We start from the raw sequence: 14175 nt of genomic DNA on the forward strand, positions 1-14175 counted from the left end.
TCTCCCCCTTCCTTCCCTCCTTTCTCCCTCCCTCTCTCTCCTGCCCCCCCCCTCTGTCTCTGTCTCTCTGGCCAGTCTCCTGGATGGAGAAATTAAGACCCGGGAAAGCCGTAATGTTGCCTGGCCCGGTCTAGGAGAGGGGTGCCCCAAGCCCTCCCCTCCGTCTGCCTGTGCTGCAAACGTTTTTGGGACTAGTCCTTCAGAGCCTTATTAAAGAGTATGTACACATGGTCAGTTTTCTTTGTATCGTATTGCCTTGCATAAAATATGTTCTTTTTCCCACTCAGCTCTTCGGGCATCGGCTCTGTGCTTCTGGTTTTTAAAAAATAATCTTCTAAAATCTCTCTGGGATCAGGCTTGGGAGTCAGAGTGACCGCCGTGCCCTCCCTCCTTCCCTCTCCGCCACCTCCGTCTCAGGTATCCTGTTGTAATTAAAGGGCACCAGTTGGCGCCCTGCGCCTCTGCCCAGCGACTCGAGGTGTGGCGACGCAGAGGAGGAAGGTTGTGCCATCCAGAGAGTCAGTCGGACATCACGGGGTTGCGCATCACCACGCTGGTCGGCTCTTGGGAATGTCCCATTCGGATGGCATCGGGGGGGGGGGGTCTCTCCAGCCCATCTGCCCAGGAATCGCCCAATAACAATTGCCCGCAAACTGGTAGCTTGGCATTAAAAGCCAGACCTTTGAGAAACGTATTGCAGGGCTGACAACAGAACAGCAAAAAGCATTAAAAGTCATTTTTTTTATTTGTAACTCCAGCTCAGAATAGGCCTTGCTGCTATTTCCTGTTGGTCGAAAGGTTCTACCAGCAAAAGGCACGCAGTAGGCAGGTGCCAATCTTTTGCTTTGCCCACCTCTCGCCCGTTAAAGCAGTGCCCATTCTCAGGCTGCTGCCTTTTCCCCCCTGTTTGTAAACACTCCACCCCCCCCTACACACACACACACACACCATCCCTCTCCCCCTGCCAGGGACTGGCAGCCTGTCTGGGGTCAAAGTCCGTCAGCCTCTTGGCGTGGGCGTCTGTCCGTCCGTCCATCTGTGGCACTTTTTCACTGTTGCCTGGAGCCCTACGCCTCTCTGGCCGGGGACGATGGAAGGTGCCATCCCAGGTCTGAACAGGTGCCAGGGTGGCGATGCTGCAGCCTCTCTTTAACCCGGGTTGGGTCCTGAGTGGGGGGGAAATGGGATGGGGGGGAGGCAGGAAGAAGATGAGGGGGGCTCCATTTTGCAGGATATAAAGATTTTAGTGCAGGTCATGAAAAATGGGGGTGGGGGGGTATCCCCCAGCCAATAATAGCAGAGAGGCTGGGAGACTTATGGGAGGGTGGGTGGGTGGCATTTCGCTTCCCCCTTAAACCGGCTGGATTTGGAACAATGAGGACTGGAACCTTTTCTTTTTAGCCCTTGTGCAGAAGAAACAATTGATTTGGTGCAGGAAATCAGAAATAGGGAAAACTCTAGGGTGCCCCCACCCCAATTCCCAGTCTTTCCCCTCCCTGTGCTCCCCCCCCCTCTAAACCCAGAGGCTGCCAGGGCTCTCCGAAAGGACCACCGGGTAGCAGCGCGTTCCGCAGGGGGCAAAGACCTTTTTTCCCTACCCCCCCCTCCCCTCCTTTCCTTTCCCGAGCCTGAGAGGCGGGCACGAGCATCTCCGGGCACGCGCCCCCTCCATCCCTCCTCCTGCTCCTGCGGCGGGCGTCCAATGGGCACGCGCGGAGGGGGCCGGAGCTGGCATTGCGCGAAGCGAGAGCGGCTCCTACCCGGCGGAGGCGAGACGAAAACGGCGGCGGCTCCGGTCGGTAGGTCTCTCTCTCTCTCTCTCTCCCTGCTTCCTCCAAGGCCGTCCGCGTTTCCCAGCTGCCAGGCTTGGACGCTTTGCGGGGCGGGAGACCCCAGCCCCCCCCCCCACCGCCACCCTCGGGGCAGGAGAAGGATGAGACCCCCCACCCAGCCTCCCATCTGCCCCCGCACCGGGCAAAGGCTTGGCCGCTTTGCAGAGCGCGGAGACCCCAGCCACCCTCTTGGGGCAGCAAAGGGAGGAGACCCCCCCCCACTCAGCCTCCCCCCCATCTCCCCTCCCTTTCCCCAGTCCTTCCCATCCCTCCGCATCCTCTGGAAGGAGAGGACCAGGTTGGCATCCGCGGAGGAGGGGGCTCCTGCCGGACCTCCCCCCCTCCTTGCGCTGGAAGAGACGGGAGTCTCTTTTTAAGAACGGAGGTCTCGGTCTGAAGCTCCCACCCACCCACTCACCCTCCGCGCGCTTGTGTTGGCGACGCGTGCCCGAGTCTGGCTGGCAGCCAGGCAGAGCATCGCCCGGGGCCCTCGGAGTCTCGGGCGGTTTTGGAGGGGTCTCGCCTCCCCTCCGTGGGCTGGAAACACCCCCACCCCTCCTCATCCCGCTACCCCTGGTCTGCCGCGGCGCTTGGCTTGGGAGGGGGCTGCGGGCGGAGGAGTGGGCAGCAAAGGGGCTTGGAGGTTGGTTGCGGGAGGAGGGGGGGAGAAAGAGAGTTTCCCGGTGTCCGGTAGGGGGCGTCTTTCTCCCTCCCTCCTCCCGTGTGCTTGGGCAGGTAGAGCCTCTTGAAGGGCACGGAAGGTTGTGCCAGGTAGGAGGGCATCGATATAGCTGCCTCATTATCAGTCCCGATCCTGGATGGCTGACGGGGGTGGTTTGGGGGGCGAGGAGGAAGAGGAGAGGAGTCTTGTAAGAGGGGTTTGAGAGAGACTGGCAGGCGCCCTGCGAAACAAACTGTGCCCGGCCTCTGCCCGCCTTGCTTGCCACGTGCCCCCCCTAGCCTCGTGCCTCCCCCCCCATCCCTTCTGCCTGCCGCACTTCTATGAGGGGAGGGGGGAGTCTCTGACCTCCCTTTCCTTTCCCCGCGGGTGAAGAAACGGGGGGGGGCTGAAGAGGAGGAGGAGGAGGGTGGCACAGATGCCTTGTCTTGGAAATGTCCCCCCATAACAGGGGCTCTGTGCTTTTCCTTGCCAGGGGTCCTGGAGGTTTCATTTACCCACAGGATGCCGTGCCAGCTCTCACACCCTGGGCCCAGGGTCCCCTCTGCCCTCCCTGTTGCCTTGCCCGCTTCCCTGCCCTTCCCCCGGTGGCTGAGAGTTTCCTTCTGCCCGTGTTCGCTCTTGTTCAATCCCCCATCCCCCCCCAAGCAGTTCCTTTTTATTCAGCTCCGGCATCCTTCTGCCAGATTGGAAAACGTGGCCCACACTCCTCAGCGGCTTCACACCTCCTACCAACCACCCGCTACCCCAATACGCCTGGCAACGTTTCCCTGCCAGGCTTTGTCTCCCAGAAACAGGGAAAGGGGGGGGGGTATATGCCAGCTCTTGCCCGCCTGTCTCATCCGGATCTGTTGTCACGAGCTCATTAGCCAGGCAGGTTCTCCGGCCTCAGTCTTCCCATCTGTAGTAATGGGAGATCTCCTAGGCTGAATTGGGCAGGAACGGGGTGGGAAGGGCCCCCCATGCCCAGCTCCCTTGCTATATGACTTATTATGGGTATCCAGGCTGCAAGGACCCCCTGCCCAGGGCCACCGGTGCGGCACAAAGATGCCAACTCCTGGGCTCTGTTGGTTTGGCTTGTCTGTTAAAGCTGCTCTGAGTTTTAAAAACCTCACAACCAGGAGTTGTGTGCTGGGAGTTGAACCCCAAAGCCCACCCCTCTGCCCGCTTGGATCCATCGTCCCCTTCCAGAGCCCACCCACCCCCTTCTGGCCCTGGTGAACTGCAGCCTGCATTGTGTTACGGGAATACAGGTTGTGTTGTTTTTTTTCTCTCTGCAAAGAGGAACACGCCTTTGTGTTGTGCCCGTTGACGTGGGTGGGTGGGTGTGCTCGGACCCCGCTGGGTGTACTCTGCCACCTCGTTTGCCAAAGAAAACCTGCTGCTTGGCTGAGTGGGGGTCGTCTCAGGTGCTTGGGGTGGGTGGGTAGTGTTGGGGAGAGGCACAAGCCAGGCGCGTGGCTGCGCCTAGCACGAGCGGTGGGAAGGAAGCCGTCGAGGGACGCTGTCCACGGTGCTACTCACACCGCGCGATGCCTCTGCTGTGCTCCCTTCCTCACTCAGCTGGAGCAACGCCTGGCATTCTCCAGTAGGGGGCGATCGCGGACTGGGAGCCAGGCATGCTGCCCCTCTGATGTCCCCCACCTAGAGGGGAGTTTTGTACTGGCAAAGTCACAACTTCTGAAATCTGGGAAGAGATTGGCTGCCTTGGGGGGGTGTCACTCTCTGTTGGGCCAAGCCTTCTAGGGCAGTGTTTCTCAACCTTGGCAACTTGAAGATGTCCGGACTTCAACTCCCAGAATTCCCCAGCCAGCGAATGCTGGCTGGGGAATTCTGGGAGTTGAAGTCCGGACATCTTCAAGTTGCCAAGGTTGAGAAACACTGTTCTAGGGAATGGGGAGGGGGCTGATTTTGGCTGCCCTAAAGAGGCAGGGATGAGATGGCTCAGCGGACGCTGAGCTTGTCAATCAGAAAGGTTACGGTTCGAATCCCTAGCACCACGTAAACGGAGTGAGCTCCCGTGACTTGTCCCCGCTTCTGCAGTTCGAAAGCAGGTAAAAAATGCAAGTAGAAAAATAGGGGCCACCTTTGGTGGGGAGGTCACAGTGCTCCATGCGCCTTCGGCCTTGAGTCATGCCGGCCACATGACCACGGAGGCGTCTTCGGACAGCGCTGGTTCTTCGGCTTTGAAACGGAGATGAGCACCGCCCCCTAGAGTCGAGAATGAGTAGCACATATGTGCGAGGGGAACCTTTACCCTTAAAGAGGCGGGACATTCTCATTGTTTAGTGGTGTTTTGATGGAGAGGGAGAGGAGGTGGTCCCCCCCCTCCCCATTACAGAGGGATTCGGCTGGACCCTTTGTGTGTGTTGGGGTGTGTGTGTGTGGAGGTTTCCCTGACTTGGGAGTGTTTGGGCTACGAAGTCCCTGCATTGGGGCATCTGGGTCTCCCTTTGTCCATGGGACTCTTCCCTCGCTTTCGACCCCAAGGGCTGTTAGGAAGGGTGCTTGGGCTAGAATCCAGCTGTGAGGGGAACAGATGTGTTTCAAGAGCAAAAGAAAGGCACTCTGCACATGTATAAGAGCCTTTTCTTTTCTTTCCACCTGTAAGCCAAGGGTAGGGTGGGTTCCGCTTGCCCTGTTCATGGGCCAGTCTCCCTGCCTGAGTTTGGGGTCTGCCCATTGCCCTTCCCAGCCCTCTCTTTGTGTCATGTGGGGGTTAGAATCCCTTGCACAGAAAGAGGAGAATTATGTCTTTCAGTGTCTGTCTGTCTGTCTGTCTGTCTCTGTCTCTCCTCTGTCTCTCTCTTTCTCTCTCTCTTTCCCTCATCTGTCTTTCTGTCTCTCTTTCGCTCCTCTGACTCTTTGTCTCTCTCTCTCTCTACTCTCTGTCTGTCTCTCTCTCTCTTTTTCTCATCTCTCTCTGACTCTCTTCCTCTCCTCCGTCTCTCTCTCTTTCTCTCCTCTTTCTTTCTCTCTCTCTTCCTCTCCTCTGACTCTTTGTCTCTCTCTCTCTTCTCTGCCTGCCTATCTGTCTCTCTTCCTCTCCTCTGTCTCTCTTTTTCTCCTCCGTCTCTGTCTGTCTCTATCTTTCTCTCCTCTGTCTGTCTCTCTTTCTCTTCCTCTCCTCTGTCTCTCTGTCTCTCTCTCTCTGTCTCTCCTCTGTCTCTGTCTGTCTGTCTCTCTCTCTCTCCCTCCCTCTCCTCTGTCTCTCTGTCTGTCTGTCTCTGTCTCTCCGTGTGTGTGTGTGTGTGTGTGTGTGTGTGTGTGTGTGTGTTTCTCTCTCCCTTTCCCCCTCCCTCCCTCTCTCTCTCTCATACACACAGAGAGGGGGGGAGGGCCATGCTGTGTCTGGGGCTGCAGGGCAGCAAAGGGTGCACTGCAGGAGACGCTCCGGGCCCTCCCCCAGCTTCCCAGGGCCGAGAGCGAGAGAGACGCTTGATGGGAGGGCACTGGCAGAGACTGGCACCAGCCGAAGGCCTGACAGGCAGGGAAGCTGAGCGGCTCCTCTGCCCTCCGGGGATGCTGGCTGGCTGGCAAACCAAGTGCCCTGAGGCCGTCTGCAGCCACCCAACCAGTTTGGACTGGCGGAGGGGCCAACCAGGCCCTCCCCCTTTCTCAGCCGGGCTCCCAGCGCGGCCAGCCCCACCGAGCACTCCGGGAGACAAGGATGGGCTCCCGCAAGCGAAGCTTCACCTTCGGAGCCTACGGCGGGTGAGTGGGTGAGGGGTTGGTGAGCGGGGGGTTGCATCCCTGGGGTGGGGTGGGGGCAGACCAAGCCTCTCTCCCTCCTGCCATTCCGAGACCGGCATTCCGATCCTGCGTGTTTCCCCACCCCCACAACCCCCAGGGCAGGCAGGCTGCTTGCCCTGCCTCAGTTAGCCCCTCTTTAAAATGGGCTCGTCCTCGCTTTGTCCCGCCCGGTGCTGTGCAACAAACTTGCAATTAAGGCAGTTAATAAGCCTTTTACAAAGAGGTCAACCCCCCCCCCCACCTCTTCTCTATTTGCCTGGCACCCCGTGGCACGAAACGAGACACCCAGCAGCCTCCTGGAGCATCCTGATCTCGGGTCCTGCGTGAATAGAAGCCGTTGCCCAAAACTGGCTTTTTAAGGACTGGAAGGAAACTCCACACCACCACTATACCCCACTGTCCGTCCCCCCCATGAAAGAGAGAAAAGAAAAGAAAAGCTAGACAAATGGATGGAAAGAAGAGAATATAAAAGAAGTGGAGATTCAGGGAGACCAAGAGAAAAGGGTTAGGAAAGGTGGAAAGAAGGGAAAGGATTTACCAGTGGCATAAAATGAAATTGTTAATGGCATTTAGTTAATAGGATGCGAGGATAATGTGTGGATAATTAACTAAGCGAACTGTTTATTAAAATCCGAGGATAGGTGCGATCTATAGTAAAAAAAAAAAAAAGAATTATAGAGGGAAATGAAATGTTAAACTCGATCAATTAGGAGGGCAAATAACGATACTGTTTCATAAGAAGAAATTAAACCCAAGAGGAAAAATAGGGAAAGAAAATAATCATAATTGGAAATGGGAACCTGATGTCAAATGAACTATGCACATGTTAAGGGGGGGGGGGAGAGCACTGTGTTTATAAAAGAAGTGAAATATATAACAAAACATTGAAAAAAACTTTGTTTCAGAAAGAGGGGAGGGGGCTCTGTAGCTCTTCTGTTCCTCCCACCCTCTCAACCAGCTGCTAGAAAAACCTTTTGTCTCTCTCAACATCCAAATTGAGGGGGGGGGGTTGTCCTGCTTGAGTTTGAGCTCGTTCTGTGCCCCCCCTAACTCCCCCCACCGCCAAGCCGCCTCTTCTCTTGGGACAAGGCAGGTCCTGTTCTCCCAGCTGGGGAATTTCCCCCGTGGGAGGGGCAGAGCTGCCCAGTTTTTTGGGGGGGGCAGTCCATTGACTTCTGATTCGATGACCCTCTTGGTACAAAATGGGTAGGGGGGCTGCTGTGAAACCACCCCCCCCAACCAGCTATGGAAATGTGGGGGGGGGGGAAAGCTGGTAATGGGGGGGGGTTGATTCATTGCCCACCCCCCCAAGTGATGTGGCCTGGTTCATCTCGTGCCCCCTCTCCCAATTCAACAATACTTTTGCTTCCAGATGGGAAGGGAGATATTTCAAATCTCATTGTACATAACGCTGTGCACTGATTATTATTGTTGTTGTTGTTGTTGTTATTATTATTATTACATACTTTATTCATTAAACATGCAACTCAGCCAACTGAACATTCAAAATGCATTACAAATACCAGTAACTGGTGCTAATGGTTGATAAGGTTTGCTGCCAGCATTATTATTGTTGTTGTTGTTGTTGTTGTTGTTGTTATATTTTCAGGGGAAGAGGCTTGGTGCCCCTCCAAAAAAACAGGGCCCCTTTATTCGCTACCCAGGCTCTGCCATGCTTCACAGGAGTCCCACCTGCTGGGGAGGGGGGGGAGTCCCAAGAGCCGAGGTGGCGCAGTGGTTAGAGTGCAGTATTGCAGGCCACTTCAGCTGACTGCTATTTGCAGTTCGGCGGTTCAAATCTCACCGGCTCAAGGTTGACTCAGCCTTCCATCCTTCCGAGGTGGGTGAAATGAGGACCCAAACTGTAGGGGCGATATGCTGACTCTGTAAACCGCTTAGAGAGGGCTGAAAGCCCTATGAAGCGGTATATAAGTCTATTGCTATCCCAGCTCACCCCTTCCCTTCCTGCGAAATCCCCGTTAACACAGCTCATCCCTCCGTCTCTGCGCCCGGACGGCGAGGGTAGACTGCCCTTGAGGGTGGAGGCTCCACCACCATCACACCTGGGATTGCTGCATCCCAGGAAGGGAGGGAGGGGGGGAGGGAGAGGGGGCTTCCTGCCAGAGCTGCGGGTGGTGCAGGCTTAATCGCTCATCCCTGCCCGCTTCCCTAGTTCAACTCCAAACAAGACGACCGGTTCTCGGGCCGGCTAAACTGGTTTGCAAACTCGGCTAAAGAAACCCTAAACAGGCCTTGTTTGTTCCCCGGCCTTTGGTCTACACTTGGCTTGGAGAGAGGGGGGGCGCATTGGTGCCAAGAGGGTGAGGGGGGGGGGCTCATTTGGTGAAGAGGGACGGTGGGCACCACTGTAGAGGCAACCGCAAGATCGCTGGCACTACTTGGCTCCGGATGCTGAAGTCGTTGCCTCTTTTCTCTCTCTCTCCCCCTCAGGGTGGACAAGACGACCATCTACCCCTGGAGCTGCGGTGAGTACCACCCCGGCACGGGGCACAAGAGGAGCCCAGCTTGGCTCTAGGGGGTGGGGGGTGGGCAGTGGGCAGCATCGCTCAGGGCTTTTCAGTCAGAAAGCTGGCACAAGCTGGCATTGGGATTTTCGCCCTTGGCCAAGCTGAGGAGGGCAGTGCCAGGGTTCCTGGCTGGGTTGGTACATGCACGTGGAGGAAAGACCCCTCCCAAGCTGCCCCCCAGCCAAAAAAATGTTCCTTCCCTCTGTGGAGGCATCTTTTCCAAATCATAAAATGCTTTGTTCTCTTCTGTTGGAGATGCATCTCTCTCTCTCCCCTCCAATCCTCCCTTCCTCTCCTCTCCCTCCCTCTCCTCCCTCCCTCTCTACTCTCCCTCCCCCCCTCTCTCTCCCCCTCTCTCCTCTTTCTCCCTCCCTCTCTACTTTCTCCCTCTCTCTCTCCCCTCTCTCCCCCTCTCTCCTCTTTCTCCCTCCCTCTCTACTCTCTCTCCCTTTCTCTCTCTCCCCCCTCTCTCCCACTCTCTTTGAATTGAATTGAATTGAATTTATTAGGTTTCTATGCCGCCCAATCCCGAAGGACTCCGGGCGGCTTACAGAATAAAAAGAAATTAAAAGAACTTAAAAACAATAGGACACACAAAGTTAAAAAAAGAACGCAACAAACACCAATCAGAAGGCCTGCCGAAAAGCCAGGTTTTAAGGCTTTGCGAAAGGCCATGAGAGTGGGCAGGGCCCGGATCTCTGGGGGCAGCTCATTCCATATGGCCGGAGCGGCAACAGAGAAGGCCCTACTCCTAGACGCCGCCAGCCGGCATTGTCCTGCTGGAAGGCACCCGGAGAAGGCCCATCCTGTGCAATCTTATTGGTCTTATTGATTCCACTCTCTCCCTTCCTCCCTCTCTACTATCTCCCTTTCTCTCCCTCCCTCTGTCCCTCCCTCTCTCTCCTCTCTCTCTCCCTCCCTCTCTCTCCCATTCTCTCCCTCCCTCTGTCCCCCTCCCCCTCTCTTCTATTTCCCTCTCTCTCCTCTCGCTCCCTTCCCTCCCTCTCCCTCCCTCCCTCTCTCTCCCTCTCCTCTCCCCCTCCCTCTCTCCTCTCCCTCCCTCCCCCTCTCCCTTTCTCTCCCTCCCTCTCCCCCTCTCTTCTCTTTCCCTCTCTCTCCTCTCGCTCCCTTTCCCTCCCTCTCTCTCCCTCTCTCTCCCCCTCCCTCTCTCCTCTCCCTCCCTCCCCCTTTCTCTCCCTCCCTCTGTCCCCCTCTCCCCCTCCTTCTCTCTCTTTCCCTCTCTCTCCTCTCTCTCCCTTTCCCTCCCTCCCTACTCCCTCTCTCTCCCTCTCTCTTTCTCTCTCCCTCTCCCTCTCTCTTCTCTCTTCCTGCCCACCCAGGTATCTCCTGGCCTAGTCAGGGCTCCAAAGACATTTAAAAGAAACTCTCCTTTCCCTCTTTTGAATTGGGGTACACCCCCCCCTCTCTGAATATTGAAAGGAGAGTGCCCACTTTGTCTCTGTGCTCCCAAGCCATTGGGGGGGGGGTGCTTTCCAGAGTTCCTCCTACCACTGTTGGCCCTGGAGCTACCTGGGGACCCCTGCCTCCACCCTCACCCTGAGTCCTGAGGGCTCAATCCAAGCCACTCACGGCCCTCATTGGCACAGTGCCCGCCTGAAGTGTTGCTAGGATGCCCTTGCCAGCCTCGCGTGAAGGAAGAAGCTGTTGTTTGGCTTTGAGAGGGGCCTGGGACGCTGCCCCCATAACCAGCAACGTTTGTCAGGCCCTCGGCTGGGTAATTCTGAGAGTCGAAGCCCACTCCCCTCAAAAGTAGCCAAGGTTGACAATAACAATCACAATAAAAAGAACAAAATTAGACACAGCTAATTATTAGGGGGAAATGTTATGATATAGGATATAGTCAAATAAAGAAAGCATAACGATAATAAATTATATACATGCTATGAGGACAATATGAGGGAATTGGATGTAAATGGTAAACAGGGATTTGGAAAGGAGGATTAGAATATTTTGGTATTAAATATTATGGATGTTTAGCTAGAATAGGATATGAGGATTTAATGTTAATGGAGGAGAGGATTTTATAAACAAGTAAATGAAATGCCAGTATGTGGTTATGTATTAAACCTTGGTATATTTTATGACGAAGGACGTTTAATTAATCATAGTCAAATAAAAGTGGAGGTATGATGATGGTAATATAATAAATATCCAAGTTAAGATATTAGAATTAATATGAATTATATTTGATGACGGTGGAAGAGATGCACGAAAGCCTTTTGTAACCAACTGATACACTTTCTACAGTATGTAAAGAAGGAGGATTTCTATGTTTGTTTTGAAAATAAAAATATATTTAAAAAAAGGAAGTAGCCAAACACCAGCCAAGCGAACAGCAATCTAGTCCACGGGTCATCAACCTTTCGGACCTCAGGGACCATTAAGTTCCTAATTTTAAATCCCGTGGACCACTAATATGATTTAAAAAAAAAAAGATAAATAGTATTTAGTGGGATATAAAAAATGCAAATCACTGTTCTGCATGTGGTGTGAGACAAAAATCATTTTTCAACATATATTAGTAAGGCAGTAATGTAATATATATTATTATTAGAATTAGAGAGGCTAAAAATAGTTTGTAAATGAAACAGAATTTGTAGAAGAGTATTATTAAATAGGTATAAAAAATTATTAACAGCGAAAAGCTAGGAATAAGTAATCTGATCGATGCTTTGAAAGATCATGATTGATGCTAGAAGTGCATATTGAAATATTGAATAATGGATACAATAAATTACGGAGGAACATATAGAATATAAACTGGAACTCTTTCTGCTGGGAATAACCAAGGGGAAATATAGAAAGAAAAGTAAATGCCTACTAATACACCTGTTGATTACAGCTAGAATAACATTTGCCCAATGCTGGAAACAAAGTAATATCCCCCCAGATGAATTAGTGATTCAGAAAATTTTAGATTGCGCAGAAATGGACAAGTTAACATTAAGATTAAAAGACAAAGAAGAGTTTGAATACTATGAAATTTGGGATAATTGTCTAAATGGTTGCATAACAGGACTAAAGTTAATTCAGCTAAGAAACAATAAAGAAATGTATAGAACTGTAGGTGAATGCATAGGAATATAGAAGTGATATAAGATTGATGTATACAGGTATGACAACATAACAATGTTAATGTGATGATTGTAAGATGTTATAGAGTAAAAAGGCAATTTAAAAATCTGCTTAAAAAAAGAAATATTGAATAATGAAAAAAGGAAGGATCAGATCTCAGAATATTAGAATGATAGGGAGAAGCGGGGGCTAAAATAGCACTAGAAAGAAGAGAGGGAAAATAGCAGAAACAAATGTTAAGATGACACAATGTAGAGTATAACTATGAGAAGGTTTAGAATTGAAGGACAAGAGTAGAAATGACGTGTTAGCAAACTAAAAATGACAATGAAATGTAATTACTAGGAATACTACTGTGATGTTTATTGGTATTGAATAAGACACTCGGGAATCAAACCATTCACGCAATGAGATGTATAAAAATGTATAAAAATAAAACCTTTTTTTTTAAAAGTAGCCAAGGTTGGGGGGGGGGGGAACGCTGGTTTAGAACAACCTTTCGGACCTCAGGGACCACTAAATTCCTAATTTTAAATCCCGCGGACCATAATATGATTATTTTTTTTTAAAAAAAAGATAAATAGTATTTAGTGGAATATTTAAAAAATGCAAATCATTTCTCTACGGACCACTAGTTCTAGGTTCATAGGGGACACAGCGCTCCCCGTTGGTGCTGAGGTGGTATTGCACCTCTTCATTCTCTCAGCTCCCCCACCCCTTGGATTGGGGGTGGGTAGGTTTGAGGGTTTTGGAAGCCCCCTTTAAAAGGGGGAGGGTCCCAATCCAAGCTGCATCCCAGCTGTGACGGTCAGACTCCACCCACTTCCTTTTGGGAAGAGGGATCGCCCCCTGGTGGCCCCCCGTGGGAATGCCTGACTCCTTTAGCAAGGCAGAGAACTAGGCTGGCAGAGTTTTTGCGAAACCTTGCCCCGTTTTGGCAGGGGGCGCCGAGGGTGAGTTGGGGAGGGGGGGAAGACAAGGCTGCAGCACTCAGGTTCCCCATCTTTGTGAGGGGATGGGTGCTCATCCTTCCAGGGACCCCCCTTCTGGGCTTTCTGGGGGCCCAGCAGGGATGGCCACAGAAGTCCAGCGGGCATCCCTCTCTGGTGCTTAGACTTGGCATTAGAAGCGCCAGGTGGCTCCGGGGCGGGAGGCATCTACTGCCTTGACAACCATATGCCCACCGACATCCCCCCCCTTCCTCTCTGCGCAGGCGTCTTGAGTTCGACATCCAATTTGCCACCCGCATGATGTGATAGTAATTGCCCATCAATTTAACGGTATCGCGTTGCTACGGAAACTCTGGTGTGCGTGCGATTGGGGGGGGGTTTCCTCTGGCCGCCACGGGCCCCCATCTCACCTGAGCGTGGAGCCTCTGAGCATACACCGAGTGTCTTTCAGCCTGGCCCCCAGCTGGGCCACCTTTGCGTGTAGGGGAAGGAGAGGACCGGTTGCCGATAGCATCGACATCCCGTTGCCAGGGTTACCGAGGATGGATGGGGAGGAGAGCCTAGCTGGGGAAGGGGGTCTCATACTTTTGGGAAGCCCTCCCCTTGAAGGCGTGGCTGCCAGAGAAAGGAGGGGAGGCAGTTTCACGGGGTGACTCTGCCTAAAAAGAGACCCTCCCCACGCAGCTAACGGCGCATGGACCTCTGGTGCGTCCTGGCTCAGTTGGGGGGGGGATGATGCTTTCAAGCCCCCTCCCCAACCACTTTCCCTGCATGGAATGTCCCCTGTTGACCAAGGGATGGGCCAGTGCCCAAAGCTCTTGTGACATCAACAGGCCTGGATTACCCCCTCCCCAGCCCCCCAATAAAGGGTCTGGTTTAGAGAGCTTTTCCTGTGTGGATTTTTTCCCCCCTACAAACTTTTCTCTCCTCCCCACCGCAGGAAAAATGATGGGCTGCCCCACTCCTCCTCCAGCGGACCCCTAGAGCTGCCCAGAAGGATCTCCCCCCCTTCGCACCCCACATTTCTCCATCCCAAGGTAAGAGTTTTCGTAGCTGGGGGGGTTTTTTGAGGAGGGGGGCACGTCCACATTTCTGGTACTCTGTGTCCTAAGTTGTCCTCAGAGCTGAAATGAGGAGGGGGCCTGTGGGAAGTCACCTCCACGATCCCCCTCCCAGGGGGGAGGGAGGGGGAGCTGTTCACCAGACAGGCCTCCTGCAGCCTGGCTGACGGCTTTCTACCAGCCCTGCAGGGTAGGCCTTCTGGTATCTCTCAGGTAGGGAGGAGGGTCCTCAGTTTGGAGGACCAGAGCTCAGGAGGACCAGAACTGGGGAAGGGT

At 53.4% G+C, this 14175-nt stretch overlaps 1 protein-coding gene across 2 annotated transcripts in view; it reads left to right on the forward strand.

Annotated features, from left to right (window-relative positions):
* The window catches only part of RAP1GAP (RAP1 GTPase activating protein), a 41674-nt gene that overhangs the window by 358 nt on the left and 27141 nt on the right, over positions 1-14175 (forward strand). Inside the window, exon 1 of one of the 2 annotated variants that reach the window (XM_087702093.1) lies at positions 13784-13875. The exons of the other annotated variant lie outside the window; for it this stretch is intronic. The gene's annotated coding sequence lies outside the window, so the exon portion shown is untranslated. Of the gene's footprint in view, positions 1-13783; positions 13876-14175 lie in introns of those variants that run through there. 2 annotated transcript variants of the gene reach the window in all.

Source organism: Thamnophis sirtalis, unplaced genomic scaffold, assembly GCF_051295495.1.
Source record: "Thamnophis sirtalis isolate CommonGarterSnake01/CBP01778 unplaced genomic scaffold, rThaSir2_p1.2 scaffold_15, whole genome shotgun sequence".
Classification (NCBI taxonomy): domain Eukaryota; kingdom Metazoa; phylum Chordata; class Lepidosauria; order Squamata; family Natricidae; genus Thamnophis; species Thamnophis sirtalis.